The following is a 21,420-nucleotide window of genomic DNA, read 5'->3' as shown; positions in this document are numbered from 1 at the left end:
TTTTTTATATTTTTTATGAAGGAGGAGGAGGATTTAAACTGGATCTATTGAAGGAGAGAGAGGAAGGAAGAGGAAAGATTAAGAGAAGGAAGAGGAGGAAAAAGGAGCGATTATTTAGGAAGAAAAATAGGGAAGATAAAGGAAGGAAGAAAAGAGGAGGAGGAGGAGGAAGAAGACTAGATTATTAAGTAAGAAAGAAGAAAGAAGGTAGATTTAAGTCCCTTCCTTTTCTTCCTTCTCTTTTTCTTCCTCTTCTTCCTCCTCCTCCTCCTGTAGTTTGTTAAGGATTAGTAACTCAGTGAAGGTCAGTCAGTCTCTCTCTCTCTCTCTCTCTCTCTCTCTCTCTCTCTCTCTCTCTCTCTCTCTCTCTCTCTCTCTCTCTTCTCATCCTTTTACCATTCTCTTCCTTTCTTTCCCTTCCCTTCCTTTCTTTTCCTTCCCTTCCCTTCCCTTCCTTTTTTTCCTTCCCTTTCCTTCCTTTCTTTTCCTTCCCTTCCCTTCCCTTCCTTCACTGTCTCAATTTTTCTTCCTTCTTTCCTTCCTTCCTTCCTTCCTTTCCCTTTCCTTTCCCTCCTTCCTTCCTTCCTTCCATCCCAACCCTTCCTTTCCTCCCTACCCATCCCAACCTTCCTTCCTTCCCATCCCAACTTCCCTTTCCTCCTTCCCATCTCCTTCCCATCCCAACCCTTCCCTTTCCTCCCCTACCCATCCCAACCCTTCCCATCCCAACCCTTCCTTTTCTTTCCCTTCCCTAAAACACCCTCGACTCTCCTGCCCTGTCCTTCCTTTCCCTTCCCATACTTACCCTGCCCTACCTTTCCCTTCCCTTCCCATCCCAACCCTTCCCTTTCTTTCCCTTCCCTAAACCAGCCTTGACTCTCCTACCCAGTCCTTCCCTTCCCTTCCCATACCTTACCTACCCATCCCTTACCTTTCCTCACCTAAACACACACGCACACACGCACGCACGCGCCAAGCACCTGCCGCCCATACAAAATTAAATCCCCTTAGCCAAAAAAAAAAAAAAGGACAAAAAAAACGAAGGTAATAAAAAGTAAAGATGATGGATGATAAAAAAAAAGGGGACAAAAAAAAGAGAAGGGTGGAGAGGATGCTAATAGCTCTGCGGGAAAGGGGGTGGAGGGGGGGGAAGGGGGGGAGGGGGGAGGTGATTGCGGCCGGGAGATGAAAAGGAGAGAGAGAGAGGGGAGGAAGGGGTGATGAAAGGGGAGAAGGGAGGGGGGGGGGGGAGAGGACCGTTTGAAAGGGGTGGGCGTGGCGGGGTGGTGAAGGGGAACGTATGTGTGGACTTAGATAGCTGATGATTACTATGATTTTAAACTCCCCCTTCTGTTTTTTTTGTCTCCCCCCTTTCTCCTCTCCCCCCTTTTCCTCTCTCCTTCCTTCTCCTCCCCTCTTTTTATCTCCCCTTTCTCCTCTTCTTCGTCTCCCCTCTCTCCTCTCCCCCTTTTCTCTCTCCTTCCTTCTCCTCCCTCTTTTTATCTCCCTTTCTCCTCCTCCTCATCTCCCCTCTCTCCTCCCCCTTTTCCTCCTCCTGGTCCTCTCTCCTTCCTTCTCCTCCCCTCTTTTTATCTCCCTTTACGACTCCTCCTCGTCTCCCCCTCTCTCCTCTCCCCCCTTTTCCTCTCTCCTTCCTTCTCCTCCCCTCTTTTTATCTCCCTTTTCTCCTCCTCCTCGTCTCCCCCTCTCTCCTCTTCCCCCTTTTCCTCCCTCCCTTGTACCCCTTTTCCTCTCCTTCCTTCTCCCTCTCTCCTCTCCCCCCTTTTCCTCTCTCCTTCCTTCTCCTCCCCTCTTTTTATCTCCCCTTTCTACCTTTTATCTCCCTTTCCTCCTCCTCCTCTTCTTCTCTCTCCAGCATCCTCTCTCTCTCTCCCTCCCTCCCCTCATCTCCCTTCCCTCTGTGTCTAGTTAAGATGGAGGCGATTGATTTTAAACCCCCATTTTCACTTTTTTTTTTTTTTTAGTCTCCCTCGCATCATGGCTCCTCCTCCTCCTCCTCCCTCCTCTTCCTCTTCTTCCTCTCTTCCCTTCCTCTGTCTATTCCTTTTCCTCTGTCTTCGCTGTCTATTCCTCTTCCTATCTCTTATTCCTGTTTCTTTCCGTCTTTTCTCTTCTTCCTGTCTTCCCTTTTCCTCTCTCATTCCAATCTTTTTTCCCTCTTCCTCTCTCTCATTCCTATCTTTTTTCCTCTTTCTCTCTCATTCCTGTCTTCCCATTTTCTCTCTCTCATTCCTATCTTTTTTCCCTCTTCCTCTCTCTTATTCCTGTCTTCCCATTTCCTCTCTCTCATTCCTATCTTTTTTCCCTTTCTCATTCCTATCTTTTTTTCCGCTTTCTCTCTCATTCCTGTCTTCCCATTTCCTCTCTCTCATTCCTATCTTTTTTCCTCTTCCTCTCTCTTATTCCTGTCTTCCCTTTTCCTCTCTCTCATTCCTATCTTTTTTCCCTCTTCCTCTCTCTCATTCCTATCCTCTCCATTTTCCTCTCCCTCTAATTCTTATGTCTATCCCTCTTTTTCTTCTTTAGTTCAGTCTCTTTCCCTCTTCCTCTTTCTTATCCCTGTCTCCTTTCCTCTTTCTCTTTCCCTTATCTCTCACTTTTTCCTCTCTCTGTTAATAAGACGGAAATTCACGAAGACGTCTGGCTGCTCCACATGACTTCAGTGTTTGTAAAGCGAATCAGTAATGGAAATCGAAACCCATATTAGAAGCTTTCCCGTAAAATCAGTTCCAGCGCCATCAGTCAACCAGGTTCCGTATTCCCAAGCATTTCGTGGATTATATATATACACCCACGTTTGATAAGGCTTTCGTAGAGACTATTAGTATTTCCATGGGTAGTTTTGTGAGCCTAGTGATAGTTCGACAAGGCTTCTGAATTAGTGAGAGAGATGTGAAGTTTCCAGTTAAGTTTATGGGTTAAGGATAGACCGAGGATGTTTAGTGCTGAAGAAGGTGACAGTTGAGTGTTGTCGAAGAATAGGGGATATGTGTTTGGAAGATTGTGTCGAGTTGATAGGTGGAGAAATTGGGATTGAGGCATTGAAGGACACGAGGTTCCTTTTACTTCTGCACCGTGAACGCGAAGAAACACATAGGAGAACCTTTTGAAACAGCTGTGGGAGTCGAAAGCGCCTGAGATTTGATAAGGCTTTCGTAGAGGATGTGTTAGTATTTCCATGGGTAGTTTTATGAGCCTAGTGATTGTTGATTTTACTTTTCTTTACTAAATTTACCTTTCCTCACTTTACTTTTTCTTTACTTTTTACCCGAAAGCGCCGAGATATGATAAGGCTTTCGTAGAGGATGTGTTAGTATTTCCATGGGTAGTTTTATGAGCCTACTGATTGTTGATTTTACAGATTTGATAAGGCTTTCGTAGAGGATGTGTTAGTATTTCCATGGGTAGTTTTATGAGCCTAGTGATTGTTGATTTTACTTTTCTTTACTAAATTTACCTTTCCTCACTTTACTTTTTCTTTACTTTTTACCCGAAAGCGCCGAGATATGATAAGGCTTTCGTAGAGGATGTGTTCGTATTTCCACGGGTAGTTTTATGAGCCTAGTGATAGTTCGACAACGCTTCTGCATCGTGAACGCGAAGATACACTCATGCTAACCCGACTAACCACCTTTGCAGCCTTTGAAGATTGTTGTCGTGAGAGCGGAAAGCGTCTGAGGATTGATGTGTTAGTATTTCCATGAGTAGTTTTATGAGCCTAGGGATAGTTCGACAAGGCTTTTGCACCGTGAACGCGAAGATACACTCATGCTAACCCGACTAACCACCTTTGCGGCCTTTGAAGATTGTTGACGTGAGATCGGAAAGCGTCTGAGGATTGATGTGTTAGTATTTCCATGAGTAGTTTTATGAGCCTAGTGATAGTTCGACAAGGCTTCTGTACCGTGAACGCGAAGAAGCACTCATGAGAACCCAACTAACCACCTTTGCGGCCTTTGAACATTATTGTCGTGAGAGCGAAAAGCGTCTCAGATCACGAGTCCCAGATCTTGCTCCCTACACAAGCTTTCCCCGAGCCACTTTTTCTGGGTTAGTGGCTTCGTCCAACACATTAACTTTCTCTCGGTAACGGCAGGTCACTCTATAGCTACTTGAGGTCCTAATATTGGCCCCTCTGCCCAGGCATCGACGGCGCCATATGCTCGTGCTGGGTGAGTCCGTTGCGCCGTGAATGAAGCCAGCCCGCCGGAAGACTCCTTGACGAGACCCGCCGTTGTGCCGCGCTCCGCTACGCTACCCAGGTGTGTCAAATGCGCCTTACCTTTCCTTACCTCACTAATTTACTTATCTTTCTTTATAGCCGTACTTCTCCTAACTTACTTGATTTACTTGGTTTATCTTACTTTACAGCTTTACTTTTCCTTACCTCACTTAATTTACTTCATCTTACTTTACAGCCTTACTTTTCCTAACTTACTTGATTTACTTGACTTACTTTATCTTACTTTATCTTACTTTACAGCCGTACTTTTCCTCACTAACTGAAATTACTTGACTTAGCTTACTTTACAGCCGTACTTTTCCGTGCTTTACTTAATTTACTTGACTTCATCTTACTTTACAGCCTTACTCTTCCTCATTTACTTAAATTATTTGATTTACTTTATCTTACTTAACAACCTAATTTTTCCTCACTTACTTAGTTTGCATGGCTTACTTTAACTTACTCTACTTTTTCTTTACGTTTTATTTCTTTACTTTTCTTTTTATTTTACTTGACTTTTCCTTACTTAATTTATTTTTCCTTCCTTTACTTTTTTTTACTTTTAACTTCTCACTTTTCTTTTCCTTAACTAAATTTACTGGACTCATTTTATTTCACTTTACTTTTTCTTTACTTTTCCTTACTTTACTTAACTTACTTTATGGCTGTGAGATATAAACATGGAAATTAAGAAAGACAGAAAGACAAATAAAGATAGATATAGATACATAGACAGATAGATAGATATAGATAGATTGTGAGGTTATGAGGGAGACAAGATGAGCAAGACAAAGAATTATATAAGGAAGAAGAAGAGGAAGAGGAAGAGGAGGAGGAAGAGGAAGTAAAGAGGAGGAAGAGGAGAGAACATAAGGTCGGAGGGAAAAAAAAAATTATATAAGGAAGTAAAAATGAGGAAGACGAAGAATTAAAAAAAAAAAAGAGGAGGAGGAGGAGGAGGAGGAGGAGGTAAAAAAAAAGACAGAGGGAAAGTCGGAAGGCAAGGAAGGAGAGAAAAAAAAAAAGGTAACCGAGGACAAGGTGAGAGAGAGAGAGAGAGAGAGAGAGAGAGAGAGAGAGAGACATATTTGTATTTAATTTCAATATGTAAAATGTAAAAATAAATAGAGAGAGAGAGAGAGAGAGAGAGAGAGAGAGAGAGAGAGAGGGGGAAGGTCAGTAGTATAAGGCAAAGGAAGGCACGCGTCTGAGATGTTTTTTGCTCTGGTTAATGGCGCGTGGGTTAAAGGGTTTGTTGATGGCACGAGAGATTGGCCTTTGAAGGGGTGAAGGGCGGGTAAGGGGAGGGAAAGGAAAGGGTAAAAAAAAGGGGGTAGTTGAAGGCGATGGGGAGGGAAGGGAAGCTTAGTTAAGTAGGGAAAAGTGAAGTAGGGAAAAAAGTAAGGGAACAGAATTTAAGTTAAGTAAGTTAAGTAAGGGAAAGTGAAGTAGGGAAAAAAGTAAGGGAACAGAATTTAAGTTAAGTAAAGTAAGTTAAGTAAGGAAAAGTGAAGTAGGGAAAAAAGTGAGGGAACAGAATTTAAGTTAAGTAAGGGAAAGTGAAGTAGGGAAAAAAGTAAGGGAACAGAATTTAAGTTAAGTAAAGTAAGTTAAGTAAGGAAAAGTGAAGTAGAGAAAAAAGTAGAGTAAAGAAAAAGTAAATTAAGAAAAAAATTATGTAAAAAAGCTTAGTTAAGTACAGTAAGTTAAGTAAGGAAAAGTGAAGTAAAGAAAAAAGTAGAGTAAAAAAGTAAAGAAAAAATAAATTAAGAAAAAGCAAATTAAGAAAACGTAAATTATGTAAAAAGTAAAGTAAAAGTAAAGTAAATTAAGTAAGGAAGAGGAAAGAAAAACTAAGAGTGAGGCGATGGTTCCTAAACAGCATGAAGACTCCAAAACACACACCAACAAAAGTAGCGTTGAAGTAAAGCACACACACACACACACACACACACACACACACACACACACATCACGGCACGCCCCACGAGTAACATTCACGTATGATACTCGTCCGCCGACCAGACAGCGAGGAGGCGGAGGATAAACTCATATAGTAAACAATTAAACCTGCATTATCTAGAAAGGCGAAGGGTGTGAGGAGACTCGGTCGAGGTTTATAAATGGATGAAGGGCTTTGATAAGGGGGATATTAAAGTTTTGACGGTAAGAAATTGACCTCTCTTTTGGCTACTCTTTACTTTCGTGGGAGCGGTGAGTAGCGGGCCTTTTTTTTTTTTTTTTGTACTCTTTTTGTTGCCCTTGAGCCGCGTCCTTTGATGTAAAAAAATAAAAAAAGAGAGAGAGAGAACCGGGTAGGACACGTAGTAATGGGTTCAAACTGGGTAAATTCAGATTCAACAGGGACATAGGCAAAACTTGGCTTGCTAACAGAGTGATGGATGAGTGGAACAGGCTGGGCAGTCAGGTGGTGAGTGCCAATACAATAGTCACATTCAAAAATAGATTAGATAAATTCATGGACAGTGATGTTAGGTGGGGTTAGATTCACAGGAGCTGACTTGTACAGACCTACTTCTTATGTTCTTATGTTATGTTCTTATATCTGGAAGTATAACCTAAAAAAAATAATTGGAAATAAATACTATATGTTTACGTATTTAGGGTCACCAGGCCAGGGCAAAACTTTAGGGTCGGAACCAGGAAAAGTTTTTGACCCACTGGTATTAATGAAGGATAAAAAGGGATAGAAGAAAGTGATGGAATAGAAAGGGTAGTAGAAGGGAAGAGTGGAAAGGGACGGTGAGAAAAGCGATGGTGAGGAAATGCGATGGAAGGGAAAGAGTAGTGGAAGGGAAGGGAAGGGAAGGGTGGAAAAGGAAGGGTAATGGAGGGTAGTAGAGGGGAAAAGGAGGACAGTAGAATGGAAAGGAAGGATAGAGCAGTAGAAAGGAAGTGGATATTGAAGTGGAAATGTGAGAGGTGGAAAATTGGGAGAAGTGGATATGAGAGAGGTGGAAAATTGGGAGAAGTGGATATGAGAGAAGTGGAAATGGGAAAGGTGGAACGATGTAAGGTGTGGAAAACGGAGAGGTGGAAAAATGGGATAGGGGGAAATGGGAAAGATGGAAATGGGGGAAGAGTGGATATGGGTGTAGCTGAGGTATCTATGGATTTTGAGTGCATAGGGGTCGACACACACACACACACACACACACACACACACAGAGACCCGCATGGATGAAAAATAAGTAGAATCTTTCATAATATTCTCTTTTTGGGGCCCAATTAGAAAAGGATTCTCTCTCTCTCTCTCTCTCTCTCTCTCTCTCTCTCTCTCTCTCTCTCTCTCTCTCTCTCTCTCTCTCTCTCTCTCTCTCGTCACTGTTACCAACGGGAGAAAGATATAAAGAAGAGGAAGAGGAGGAGGAGGAAGAAAAGGAGGAGGAGGAGGAGGAGGAGGAGGGTTTTAAAGCTGTTGAGAACTGTATTTCTTTAGGTGGGTCAGGAGAGAGAGAGAGAGAGAGAGATTGATAGTGTTGTTGTTGTTGGTTTTATGTTAACTCCTTAAACTACGTCTTCCTTCTCTTCTTCCTCCTCCTCCTCTTCCTCCTCCTCCTCCTCCTCCTCCTACCATTTCTTCCTATTTTTCTTATCCTTTCCCTTCTCTCTCTCTCTCTCTCTCTCTCTCTCTCTCTCTCTCTCTCTCTCTCTCTCTCTCTCTCTCTCTCTCTCTCTCTCTCTCTCTCTCTCTCTCTCTCTCTCTCTCTCTCTGACTCACACACACACACACACACACACACACACACACACACACACACACACACACACACACACACCTGTTTCACCCTTTGTGTGTGTGCATGTGTGTGTGTGTGTGTGTGTGTGTGTGTGTATTGTGAAAGCAGAATCATATAACTCATCTTTTTTTCTTATTTTTGGTGTATAATTTTCTTTTCTCTTTTTTTTACTTTGATCTGAATTTTTTTTTTTCCTTTTTCTGTTTTTATCTCGTTTTATTTTCATTTATTTTCTTTTATACTCGTCATTTTTTTTCTTTTTATTTCAACGTCATTTTATTCGGGTTCCTTTTCTTTTCCTTCACTTTTTTCCCCCTTTTTCTGTCTCCCTGTTTCTCACCCTTTTCCTATTCTCCCTTCATTGTAACTCCCACCTATCTATCTATCCTTCCTTCCATCCTTCTATTCCTTTCCTCTTACTCTCCCTCCCTTCCTTCCTTCCTTCCTTCCTTCCTTTCTTCTATTCTCTTTTTTTCTCTTTCTCCTTCCATCTTTTTTACCCTTCTACCCTATCTATTGTCTTTTCTCTTCCTCTCTCTTTCTTAATCTATGTTCATCTTCACTTCCTTATTTATCTTCTTCCTCTTTCTTCTTCCTCTTTCTTTATATTCTTCTTTTTTCTGCTTTTTACCTTTTTGCTCTCTCTCTCTCTCTCTCTCTCTCTCTCTCTCTCTCTCTCTCTCTCTCTCTCTCTCTCTCTCTCTCTCTCTCTCTCTCTCTCTCTCTCTCTCTCTCTCTCTCTCTCTCACCAAAGCGGAAATCAAATGAAACAGAAGTTGAAAGTTTTTTCTTCTTTGCAAACCTTCAGCGGCGAGAAACGGGAAGGTGTTGATGAAGTTGTTGAAAGTGAAAGTTATGCATGTCACCTGTTGGTTAAGTTGACACAGGTGTACGTATGCAGGTAGGGAGGGAGGGAGGAGGAGGGAAGGGAGAGAGGGAGAGAGAGACAGGCAGGTAGGTATAAATTGCCAAGTCATTCAATCTAACTTTTCTTGTCATGTTCCTGCTACTACTACTGCTACTACTACTATTACTACTACTACTACTACGTCTACTACTACTACTATTACTGCTCGCCGCCTGATAAATTTTGTATCCTTTTTTTTCTATCCTTTCCCTCTATTTTTTTTTCTTTCATTTTCAAGTTCTGTTTTTTTTTTGGGTTTTCATTTCTGTTCCTTTTTTTCCTCTCTTGGGTTTTTTTTTTCGTCGTCTGTTTTTCTTTCTTTTTCATTTTGTTTTCCTGGATTTTGTTTTCTTTCCCTTCCCTTCCCTTTTCTTTCCCTTCCCTTCCCTTTTCTTTCCCTTCCCTTCCCTTTTCTTCCCTTCCCTTTTCTTTCTTTCCCTTCCCTTTTCTTTCCCTTCCCTTCCCTTTTCTTTCCCGTCTCTTCCCTTGTCTTCCCTTCCCTTCCCTTCCCTTCCGATCTCGCACTTGCCCTCTTTATCTTTTCTTGTCTTCTCTTCCCTTCTTTTTACTTTCATATTCCCTTCTTTTCTTCCCTTCATCTTCCCTTCCCTTCTATCTCCCTTTTCTTCACCCTTTCTTCCTCTTTATTGTTTTCTTTTCTTGTCTTTTCTTCCCTTCTTTTTACTTTCACATTCCCTTCCTTTCTTCCCATCATCTTCCCTTCCTTTCCATCTCCCTATTCTTCACCCTTTCTTCATCTTCCTTGTAACTCCCACACATCACCTCCCTTCTCTTTCCCCCTTCTACCCTTCGCTTCTTCTTTTCTTCATATTCCTTTCTTCTTCTTCCCTTCGCGTGTTCCCTTCCCTTCTTTTTCTTCTCGCATTTTCCCTTCCTTTCCCTTCCCTTCCCTTTCCGCTCCTCTTCCTCCCTCAACACATTTCACTATTTCAAGGTTTTATTTTGGTGTATTGCAGTGTTGTATTATCATTAACATTATTATAAGATTGTACTGGGTAATGAAGGGTTATATTTTGAAATTATAAAGAGAGTATACCAGTTTAATTTATATGCTATTTGGAGCTACAAGTAAATAGATAGATAGATAGGTAGAGATAGATAAATTTGAATGTGATTTTGAAATATTAAAGAAAAAAAAGAGCAGTTTGTCCGTAAGCTGAGATAAGGAAATTTAAATACCGTCATTGGCGAACAAGTGACGAAGCGAAAATTGTCGAAACTGAACGAACGAAATTGTCGAAAAAGTGAAGATGATTGTGGTCGTGATGATGATGATGATGATGATGATGATGATGATGTTATTCGTTATATAATACGTGTTTACCGCTTTCAAAAAATAGTAATGACGTGAATTTAATAGAAAACGTAATAAAAGCTGAACGATGAAAGAAAGTTTAAAGGTACACACACACACACACACACACACACACACACACACACACACACACACAAGACAGTCGAACGCAATAAAACTTACACGAAGATTAACGAAAAAAAAAAACGACGAAAACAAATAAAATAACACACACACACACACACACACACACACACACACACACACACACACACACACACACACAGTCAAACGAAATAAAACTAACCCGAAGATTAACGAGAAAAAAAATTACACCCAAAACGACGAAAATAAATAAAATAAATAAAATTCACAACACACACACACACACACACACACACACACACACACACACACACACACACACACACACACACACACACACACATGCAGAACATGAACGCATTGTCAAAACAGATAAAAAAATAACAAAGGAAACACCAGCTTGCATATTTACGAGGTGACACACACACACACACACACACACAGTGAAATAATATAAAAGAAAAGATTAACGCGTCGGAATATCAAAAGAAACACAGGTGGCTGGCGGTGGCGGCGGCGGCGGCGGTGGCGACGACGGCGGGTTCAACAGGTGATGAGGGTAATCAGTCCGCTCGTCCGTCCGTCCGCCCGCCAGGTGTGCGAGGGCGCCGCGGACAGCCCAGAGAGCGAACGGAGGCTGGCGGGAGTTGAGGTGACCCGCTTTTTATTTTTTTTATTTTTTTTATTTTTTTTTTTAGGTCAAAAGTGTTCACAGGAGTAGGTCAGAGCGCGCGGGTATAATGTATTGCACTTCAGATTGTTGTAGTTTGTTTGTTCCTTTCACACAGCGAGTTGCTTTTTGACGTTTTTTGAACGTTAACTTTACCGTGAAGATGATTTTTTTTCTAGTAATTATCAGGGTTTTTTTTAACGTTAACTTTACTGTGAAGATTTTTTTTCTAGTATTTTTTTTTTTTTTTTTGAGGGGACAGTAGATTATTTTTTTAACGTTAACTTTACCGTGAAGATGATTTTTTTTTAGTAATTATTATTTATTTTTCTTGGGGGGGGGCCAGTAGATCACTTCAATTTTGGTTCTTTCGGCAGAGTAGATTCGAGCGCTCTCCAAATCTGTTTTGTTTTGTTTTTCCTTTAGCAGCTGTTATTTGAGCGGTTTTCTATACATTTTATTTTCAAGTAAGTGTTTTTCTTTACTTTTATCCTCTTTTACTAGTACGTTCGAGCGCCCTTTAATTTGTTTTACTTTGGGTTTTTTTTCTAAAGCGATCTAGTCTTCCTTTTTCTTTTGTCCATTTTCTTTACCGTCCATTTTCAAGTCGTTCTTTTTCCAGTATTAAAACTTACGTGTGTCTCGGTTTAAAAGTTTATACCGAAGGAGGTCAGAGCGGTCGGTTTTAACAGTGCTCCCTTTTTTTCGTTTTCCAATAGCGGTCTAGTTTATATTTTTTTTATTTTATGTTTTCCGTCCAATCCGTTTATAACTTGGTGTATTTTTTCCTCTGTGCTTCGGTGCAACAATTTAAAACCTGTGTGTGTCTCGGTTTAAAACTTTATACTGAAGGGGAGGTCAGAGCGGTCGATTTTAATTGTGCTCCCTTTTTTTCGTTTTCCAATAGCGGTCTAGTTTTTTTTTTTTTTCATGTTTTCTTTCCGATCCGTTTTCAACTTAACTGTTTTCCCTCCTCTCCCTTCTTTTTCTCTTCTTTTTTTTCCTTGTTAGATTTCAAATGCGTTCTTTTCTTTTTCCTACGTCTTTTTCTTTTCTTTTTCTCTTCGTTTTTTTTTCCTTCTTAGATTTCAAATGCCTGTTCTTTTCTTTTCCTACTTCTTCTTCTCTTCTTTTTCTCTTCGTTTTTTTCCTTCTTAAATTTCAAATACCTGTTCTTTTCTTTTTCTTACTTCTTCTTCTCTTCTTTTTCTCTTTGTTTTTTCCTTCTTAAATTTCAAATGCCTGTTCTTTTCTTTTCCTACTTCTTCTCTTTCTCGTTTTTTCCTTCTTAAATTTCAAATGCCTGTTCTTTTCTTTTTCCTTCTTCTTCATCTTTTCTTTTTCTCTTCGTTTTTTCCTTCTTAAATTTCAAATGCCTGTTCTTTTCTTTTTCCTACTTCTTCTTCTCTTCTTTTTCTCTTCGTTTTTTCCTTCTTAAATTTCAAATGCCTGTTCTTTTCTTTTCCTACTACTTCTTCTCTTCTTTTTCTCTTCGTTTTTTCCTTCTTAGATTTCAAATACCTGTTCTCGACTTTTTCCTTCTTTTCTTTTTCTCCGTTTTTTTCCTTCTTAAATTTCAAATGCCTGTTCTCTACTTTTTCCTTCTTCTTTTCTTTTTCTCCGTTTTTTTCCTTCTTAGATTTCAAATACCTGTTCTTTTTTTTTCCTATACCTTTTCTTCTTCTCTTTACGTTCTTTATTATTTTTAACTGGCAATTACCGTTTATTCTTAAGGTATATTTTTTCCTCCGTGCCTCAGGTCAGCAATTCATTAAAGAGTAGGTCAGACTGTTTCAAATTAACGCAGCTTTTATTTCATTCCCTTAAGCAGCGACCTACTTTCCTATTTTTCGAGTCTTATTTTTTAGCTTCACGATTTATTTTCAAGTCAAGGTGGCGGTGGGTTTTTTTTTCAGTAAGTTCTAATGTCTGTTTAGGAGTATAGGTTTCAGTTATTATCTTTTTTTACAACACCGAAGACAGCTCAAGGGCACAAACAAAAGAGGAAGCGATAATATAAATAAAAGCCCGCTACTCGCTGCACCTAAAAAGAATCCAAAGAGGTGGCCGAAAGAGGGGTCAATTTCGGGAGGAGAGGAATGCGAGAGCTCTTCAGTTTTCTTCCTGTCCTGCGACCAAGTTTGTTTTTGGGAGTAGAAATAAAGTACGGGGTGTCATTTTTTGTCTTGCCTTAGCGATATCACTGTAAAAATAAGAACTGAAAAATCGTCTTGAAGTTCGTAGCAGAAAAACGAAGAAAACAACGCAACTCCTACAGCGAAATGAAAACAAAACGAGAATGGGGATATAAATAAGTTAAGGGTTTCATTTTGTCTTCCTTAGCGATTTCACTGTAAAAAGAAAAACTGAAAAATCGTCTTGAGGTTTGTAGCAGGAAAACGAAGCAAACAACGCAACTCCTACAGCGAAATAAAAGGAAAATAACATAAATAGGAGTAGAAAATAAAATACGGTGTGTCATTTTCCCTTGCGATAGGTAAAACTGGAGCAGAAGGGAAGATGTGGAGAAGGGAAAAAAAGGGACAGTACGGGATAGAAAGAGACGGGAAGGGAACGGAAGGGAAGAGAAGGAAAGGAAAACAAATACCAGGCAACAGAAGGGATAATAAAAGAAATAAGGGAGATAAAAAAGAACGCAAAGGAAGGAGAAAAATTAGTAATATGAATGAAAAAGAAAAATTATGGTTGAAAGGAAAGAAGAAAAGACGGGAAGGGAACGGAAGGGAGGAGAGGGGAAGGAAAACAAATACCAGGCAACAGAAGGGAGATTAAAAGAAGGCAAAGGAAGGAGAAAAATTAGAAAGATGAATGAAAAAGAAAATTATGGTTGAAAGGAAAGAAGAAAAGAGACGGGATGGGAACGGAAGGGAAAAGAAGGGAAGGAAAACAAATACCAGGCAACAGAAGGGAGATAAAAAGAAGGCAAAGGAAGGAGAAAAATTAGTAAGATGAATGAAAAAGAAAATTATGGTTGAAAGGAAAGAAGAAAAGAGACGGGAAGGGAACGGAAGGGAGGAGAGGGGAAGGAAAACAAATAGCAGGCAACAGAAGGGAGACAAAAAAGAGCGCAAAGGAAGGAGAAAAATTAGAAAGATGAATGAAAAAGAAAAAAATGGTTGAAAGGAAAGAAGAAAAGAGACGGGAAGAAAACGGAAGGGGGGAGAAGGGAAGGAAAACAAATAGCAGGCAACAGAAGGGAGATAAAAGAAATAAGGGAGATAAACAGAACGCAAAGTAAAGGAGAAAAATTCGTAACATGACTGAAAAAGAAAATAATGGTTGAAAGGAAAGAAGAAAAGAGACGGGAAGGGAACGGAAGGGAAAAGAAGGGAAGGAAAACAAATACCAGGCAACAGAAGGGAGATAAAAAGAACGCAAAGGAAGGAGAAAAACTAGTAACAAGAATGAAAAAGAAGAAAAAATGATTGAATGGAAACAAGAAAAGGCTACAAAATTCGCTATACGACGAGGAGCCAATCTGCCGAATACACTGTGTAAACGATGCCTCGCTAAACTACACGACATCACGCTACACCACACGACACCTCACTACACCTGACCTTACCTTACCAGCACACACCACCAACCACACTACCAGCCCGCCTTCTTCCCACAACTTATACTATACAGAAACACACACCAGACACTACACTGCCAACCAGCCTTCGTCCGCTTCCTTGTACCCGCGGTCAGACCAAGAATGTGTCCTGACTAAGCAAATTAAAGGCTTTTCTCAGTGAAGTCGCCGCAAAATGACTTAGACAGTTTATTAATGAGAGTGACGATGCTGTTATTTTTCCATTCTCGTTTTTAAGTCAAGGGGTTTTTTTGTAGTTTCTCACGAGGTCAGGTCACTCAATTCTGCCTTTTTTTTTACGGGAAAGGCGATGAACGGACATTTTTTTCCTTTTTGTTTTGTTTCATGTGTTTTCCCTTGAGTTGATTCCCTGTTTATTATTGTTATAAGTATAAGAGACGAAGCCGGTAGAGAGAAAGGAGGGACACTGTATAAGCCGCCTCTTCAGCAGCCTTCAAACACCCGAGACGCCGAGAAAGAGAGAATCAAAGAAATAAAAAGGGGTATACGGTGTGTCATTTTGCCTTGCCTTTGCGAATTCACTGTAAAAGGAAGAAACTGAAAAACCGTCTTGAGGTTTGTAGCAGGAATACGAAGAAAACAAAATTGAAAGAAAACGAAAATAAGGATATAAATAAGTTAAGAGTGTCATTTTGCCTTGCCTTAGCGATTTCACTGTAAAAAGAAAAACTGAAAAATCGTCTTGAGGTTTGTAGCAGAAAAACGAACACAACGCAACTCCTACAACGAAATGAAAACAAATAACAAAAATGAGGATATAAATAAGTTAAGGGTGTCTCTTTTTCACTTGCCTTTGCGAATTCACTGTAAAAAGAAAAACTGAAAAATCGTCTTGAGGTTTGTAGCATAAATACGAAGAACACAACGCAACTCCTACAGCGAAATGAAAACAAAATAACATCAATTGGAGTAAAAATAAAGTACGGAGTGCCTTGCCTCAGCGACTTCACTGTAAAAAGAAAAACTAAAAAATCGTCTTGAGGTTAGTGGCAGGAATACGTAGAACACAACGCAACACTTACAGCGAAATGAAACCAAAACGAAAATGAGGATATAAATAAGTTAAGGGTTTCATTTTGCCTTGCTTTATCGAATTCACTGTAAAAAAAAAATCGCCTTGAGGTTTCTGGCAGGAATACGGAGAAAACAACGCAACTCCTACAGCGAAATGAAAACAAGTAACGAAAGAAGTATAGAAAAGCCGAACTGAAATAGAACGTAATTTTCGAATATGCTGAAATAAAAGGTACGGTAAAGGGCATCGGCTAGCTGCGCGTCGCCCCGGTGCTCATCCCCGTAGCATATATATATTTTAATTAAGACTGAAGAAGAGAGACGGATAACCGACATTGAACATAATTTTTGAAGATAGATGATATGAAGGTAGAGGTAGAGGTATAGGCTAGCCGCGCGTGACCTCAGTGCTCATCTCCGTAGCATATATTAATTTAGTTAAGAGTGTAAAGAAGTGACGAATGACCCAACAAGTATAGTCTTCCCGTCGACCTGTACCTTTGAGCAAAAAAGTATAGTCATGGGTTACTGTATTTTTTGTCTTACGTGTAGATAGATAGATAGATATAAATGGATAGATAATTGAATAACCACAACCTGTCCCTTTGAGCAAAAAAGTATAGTCATGGGTTACTGTATTTTTTGTCTTACGTGTAGATAGATAGACAGATCGATATAGATGGATAGATAGATATAGATGGATTGATAATTGAATAACCACAATATGTCCCTTTGAGCAAAGAAGTATTGTCATGGGTTACTGTATTTTTTGTCTTACGTGTAGATAGATAGATAGATCGATATAGATGGATTGATAATTGAATAACCACAACATGTCCCTTTGAGCAAAAAAGTATTGTCATGGGTTACTGTATTTTTTGTCTTACGTGTAGATAGATAGATAGATAGAGATAGATAGATAATTAAATAACCACAACCTATAGCAATTAAGGTGACAATTCCTCCATCGCATAATTGTAGAACCAAATAACAATGATATGAAAATTTTGAAGAACTTTGACGGCGTTTAGGTTTTTGTATAGATAGACATAAATAAATAATGATGTAGATAGATTAATATTGCCGACCACATCTTAAAAGTTACCTGTAGAATCGCATGATAAAAAAAAATAATAATAACTGGGAACTTCGAAAAACTATATGATCGCGTATTTTAGCTAGACAGTAAAAAGTAGATAGATAGATAAATAGATAGATATAGATAGATATTTACTCACCACCATCATTACAGGTACGCACTTATCTTACTTTTTAAATTACGAGAAGTTAGAAAAAAATTGTACTTTATATAAATCCAAAAATATATAAATAAAATGTCGATGTTTCACCTCTTTACGATTATCAGGTCGACGGTTTAGAGGCAACGAGAGTAGGTCAACGCAGGTCATTCTTGTAGGTCAGTGTGTGTGTGTGTGTGTGTGTGTGTGTGTGTGTGTGTGTGTGTGTGTGTGTGTGTGTGTGTGTGTGTTTACCTTCAGTATAGCAAAGATAAGTGTTATTTTGAGTATACAGAGAGAGAGAGAGAGAGAGAGAAAATTACAAGCGATATGTATATCTATTCATTCCTCCTCCTCCTCCTCTCCTCCTTATACTCTCCTCCTCCTCCTCCTCCTCCTCCTCCTTATACTCCTACTACTACTACTGCTGTTCCTATTCCTATTCCTACTGCAGTTTCTTCTTCCCTCTCTGCTTTTCTTGTGCCCATAACTGGTTGGATTGCAGGGTGAAATTTTGAGGTGAAAACACAGAATTAGGGTAAAAAAATATTGCATTAAGGTGAGCATACAGAATTAGGATGAAAATATGGAGATGGATGACTAACCGAGTGGGTGAATGACCGACTCCGTGGTTGATTGACGGATGGGGTTGTTAAGCGTGAGAAATTTGGATGCTGGTAGCGATTTGGATGACTGGAGTGTAGGATGGTTGACTGACTGGCTGGCTGGTTGGGTTACATACGAAATTTTGGATGCGAGAAAAAGGCTTAAAACTGACTAACTGACTATTTAACTGACTGAAGGAGGACTGACTGACTAAATGACTGAAGGAGGATTGACTGGTTGACTGACTGGTTGACTGACTGGCTGGATTACTTACGAAATTTTGGATGCGAGAAAAGGCTTAAAACTGACTAACTGACTGACTGACGGAGGACTGACTGATTGACTGACTAACTGGGTTCTTACTTAACGAAATTTTGGATGCGAGAAAAGACTTAAAACTAACTGGAAAACTAACTGGCTTACCAACTGACTGACTGAATATGTAACAGACTGTAGGAGCGCCTGACTGACTGACTGACTGGCTGGATTAACTGACTGACTTAATTGGCTGGCGGGCGGTTCGCGTGGATAGCAGACTACGAACACTTGACTAACTGTATGACTGACTGACTGACTGACTGGTTGACTGACTGACTGGGTGACTGGGTTCTTGATACACATAAATGATAAAAACGAGAAAATATTGCATGCTGGTCATTAGCGATGCATTAAGAGCGATTATATGCAGGTGAGAGAGAGAGAGAGAGTGTCATGAATACAAAGGCGAAACCGCATCGAAAAATATATAAAAAGTGAAGCTATGTTTTGTTTTTTATATAGTTTTGTTTTTCGGGAAGCAAGCGTTGGCCACGTGTCTGTGTGTGTGTGTGTGTGTGTGTGTGTGTGTGTGTGTGTGTGTGTGTGTGTGTGTGTGTGTGTGTGTGTGCTCTTGTCTCCGCCACACACACACACACACACACACACACACACACACCTGGTTGGCTCTGTTGCAAATGTAGAGGCGGAATTTTTTTTGTCTAAACTTAAATTTCAAATACAAGATGGCGCTTAACTTTTTTTTTATTTTCCTTATGCTCCTCCTCCTCTTCCTCCTCCTCCTCCTTCGTCTTCTTCTCATTCTTCTTCTTCTCCTTCCTCCTCCTCCTTCGCCATCTCGTTCTCCTCCTCCGATCCTCTTTTGTCTTCTTCTCCTTCCTTCCTCCTCCTTTGCCATGTCGTTCTCCTCCTCCTCCTCCTCCTCCTCCTCCTCCTCCTGCCTGTTGCTACTCTTCCTGGTTTTGTTTCTTCTCCTCTTCCTTATTTTCCTTCTCTTCCTCCTTCTCCTCTTGTTTTCTTCTACTTTCTGCTTCTCTTCCTCCTGCGCCTATTACTGTATCCTCTCCTTTATTCCTGCTTTATCTCCTCCTCCTCCTCCTTTTCAATTTTTTTCCTCCTCTTTTTCTTCGTCATAATCCTCTTCCTCCTTTTTTTCTTTTTCATCCCCCTTCTCCCCTTGTTTCGTCCTTTCCTCTTCTTCCTTAATTCTGCTTATCCTCCTCTTCTTCATTTTCTTTCTCTACTTAACTTTTTTTATTCTGTTTTCAGTTTCAATTGATTCGTTACATCGTTCCCTTCCCTTCCCTTACCTTACCTTACCTTACCTTTCTTCCCTTCCCTTCCCTTACCTTCCTTTCCTTCCCTTACTTTCCCTTCCCTTACCTTCCTTTCCTTCCCTTCCCTTCCCTTCCCTTTCTTCCTTTCCTTCCCTTACTTTCCCTTCCCTATCCCTTCCCTTCTCTTACTTGCCTTTCCTTTCCTTTCCTTCCCTTCCCTTCTTGTCTTATTGTCATGGGTTATTTTTATTAGTATTTCAGTAACTACTACTACTACTACTACTACTACTACTACTACTACTACTACTACTACTACTACTGCCGGTACTACAACTATAATTTTTTCACAGCGATCAATCATTGTCATCTATCTTTTTTCTTTTTTTTTTTTTGCAATGTTTTCACAAGTGTTACATATTTTTCTCTCTTTCCTCCATCCCTTCCCTCTCTCTCCCTCCTCCTTCTTCCCCTCCCTCTCTCCCTCCTCCCTCAATTCGCTTTCCCTTTTCCCTTCCCTCTCTCCCTCCTCCCTTTTCTTTCTCCCTCCCATTGTGATGTGTGTGTGTGTGTGTGTGTGTGTGTGTGTGTGTGTGTGTGTGTGTGTGTGTGTGTGTGTGTGTGTTAATGATGATTGCATGACATTTTTTTTTTACTTATTTCGACAAACACGAATTCACTTTTTGTCCGTAACACTTTCACTATTACAACAACAACAACAACAACAACAACAACAACAGTGATAATGATATATAACAAGATACAAACACCTGTTCAGCCCCCCCCCCCCTACACACACACCTGCCGCCACTTTAAATTTATTCTCTCACCTCAAAAAAAGAAAACAGGTGTTGCCAGATAAAAAATAATAATGTTACCAGGCAAAAAAGAAAAAAAGAAAAGAGTTCAGCATTCACACAGACGTGACATAAATATAGATACACACACACACACACACACACACACACACACACACACACACACACACACACACACACACACCTAAAAACAAACATACATACATACATAAGAACATACACTCCCTACAAACATAAACACAGACATACGTACACACATACATAAAGACCGACACACACACACACACACACACACACACACACACACACACACACACACACACACACACACACACACACACACAGACATAAACGTTTTTAGAGAACTGAAAAATCGAATTGACGCCGCTCTCTCTCTCTCTCTCTCTCTCTCTCTCTCTCTCTCTCTCTCTCTCTCTCTCTCTCTCTCTCAAACACACACATAGGGAAGAATAATAAGTTTTAAAATGATTAGAGAACAAAACGTCAATATGAGTGTGTATGTGTGTGTGTGTGTGTGTGTGTGTGTGTGTGTGTGTGTGTGTGTGTGTATGTTCGCAAAGTTTAAGGAGGAAATATGAATGTTGTCTTTCTCCGGTTTTCGCTTTAGAGAGAGAGAGAGAGAGAGAGAGAGAGAGAGAGAGAACAAGCACCTCACATCACTCTTATTTATAGCTTTCGTGTTTGACTAAATAAATAAAAAAATCAGAAAATCTCGCCCTGTGTGTGTGTGTGTGTGTGTGTGTGTGTGTGTGTGTGTGTGTGTGTGTGTGTGTGTGTGTGTGTGTGCTAAAGTACCCCCCTCCCCCCCCCTGCAATACGAGGTCAGGTCAAGGTGGTTGTCAAAACGATAAAAAAGGTTAATAAGGCTTAAAATTTGATCGACTTTGAGAATTAAAAGGCAAATAATGAGGGAAATAAAATGCCGAAAAAGAAATAACTTGAGGTTCTTGTACGATATAGAAGCTTTGTTATTATTATTATTATTATTATTATTATTATTATTATTATATGCGAAAAAGAAATAGGTTTAAGGATAACATTTTTTTTCACATCTGAGGATTATTTTACGCGAGAGAGAGTATTGGCGGGCGGCGTTGCCAGACTACCAAAAGCACGACGATTCTCAAGTTTAAAGTTAAGAGGAAGTTTCAGCGCCGGACTCCTGCCTGCCGCTGTGTCATGCCTCCCCGCGCCCCGCACACATGCACGCCGCCCCTACGCCCCCCTCGCCCCCCACGCTCCGCCCGCCGCCCAGCCCGCCTCACCCTCGTCCTTTCCGCCCCGGTGATCCATAGCCTCCATATTTCCTTGTCGGCCGCCCATACATCGCCTGCCGGGTGTTGTATGGGCGCCCCGCGTGACCCGAGGCTCATTAGCGCTCCCCGCACCTGCCGCCCACCTGACGGACGGGCGCTGGCCGGCAACAATGTGCAGGCTGGGCGGCGTTCTATGGTGCCTCCCGCCTCCATACACTCGGCTATGGGCCTCCCGCGCCCCTCGCCTCCTCGGGCCACGCCGCCTGTTACCTGTCACACACTCACGCCCGCCGC

At 40.6% G+C, this 21,420-nt stretch overlaps 1 protein-coding gene and 1 long non-coding RNA gene across 5 annotated transcripts in view; one reads left to right on the top strand and one right to left on the bottom strand.

Moving 5' to 3' along the window:
- Positions 1 to 21,420, bottom strand: part of LOC127003016 (uncharacterized) — a 56,777-nt gene that overhangs the window by 34,950 nt on the left and 407 nt on the right. The window lies entirely within an intron of this gene.
- The window catches only part of LOC127003019 (uncharacterized), a 79,322-nt gene continuing 61,939 nt past the window's right edge, over positions 4,038 to 21,420 (top strand). For 3 of the 4 annotated variants that reach the window (XR_007756843.1, XR_007756841.1, XR_007756840.1), the window contains exon 1: positions 4,039 to 4,283. This is a non-coding gene — a long non-coding RNA (uncharacterized LOC127003019). Of the gene's footprint in view, positions 4,284 to 21,420 lie in introns of all 4 variants that reach the window. The other variant, XR_007756842.1, reaches the window with a different exon arrangement.

This window comes from Eriocheir sinensis, chromosome 24 (genome assembly GCF_024679095.1).
Source record: "Eriocheir sinensis breed Jianghai 21 chromosome 24, ASM2467909v1, whole genome shotgun sequence".
NCBI lineage: Eukaryota > Metazoa > Arthropoda > Malacostraca > Decapoda > Varunidae > Eriocheir > Eriocheir sinensis.
This window is presented reverse-complemented; position numbering and strand designations above follow the sequence as displayed.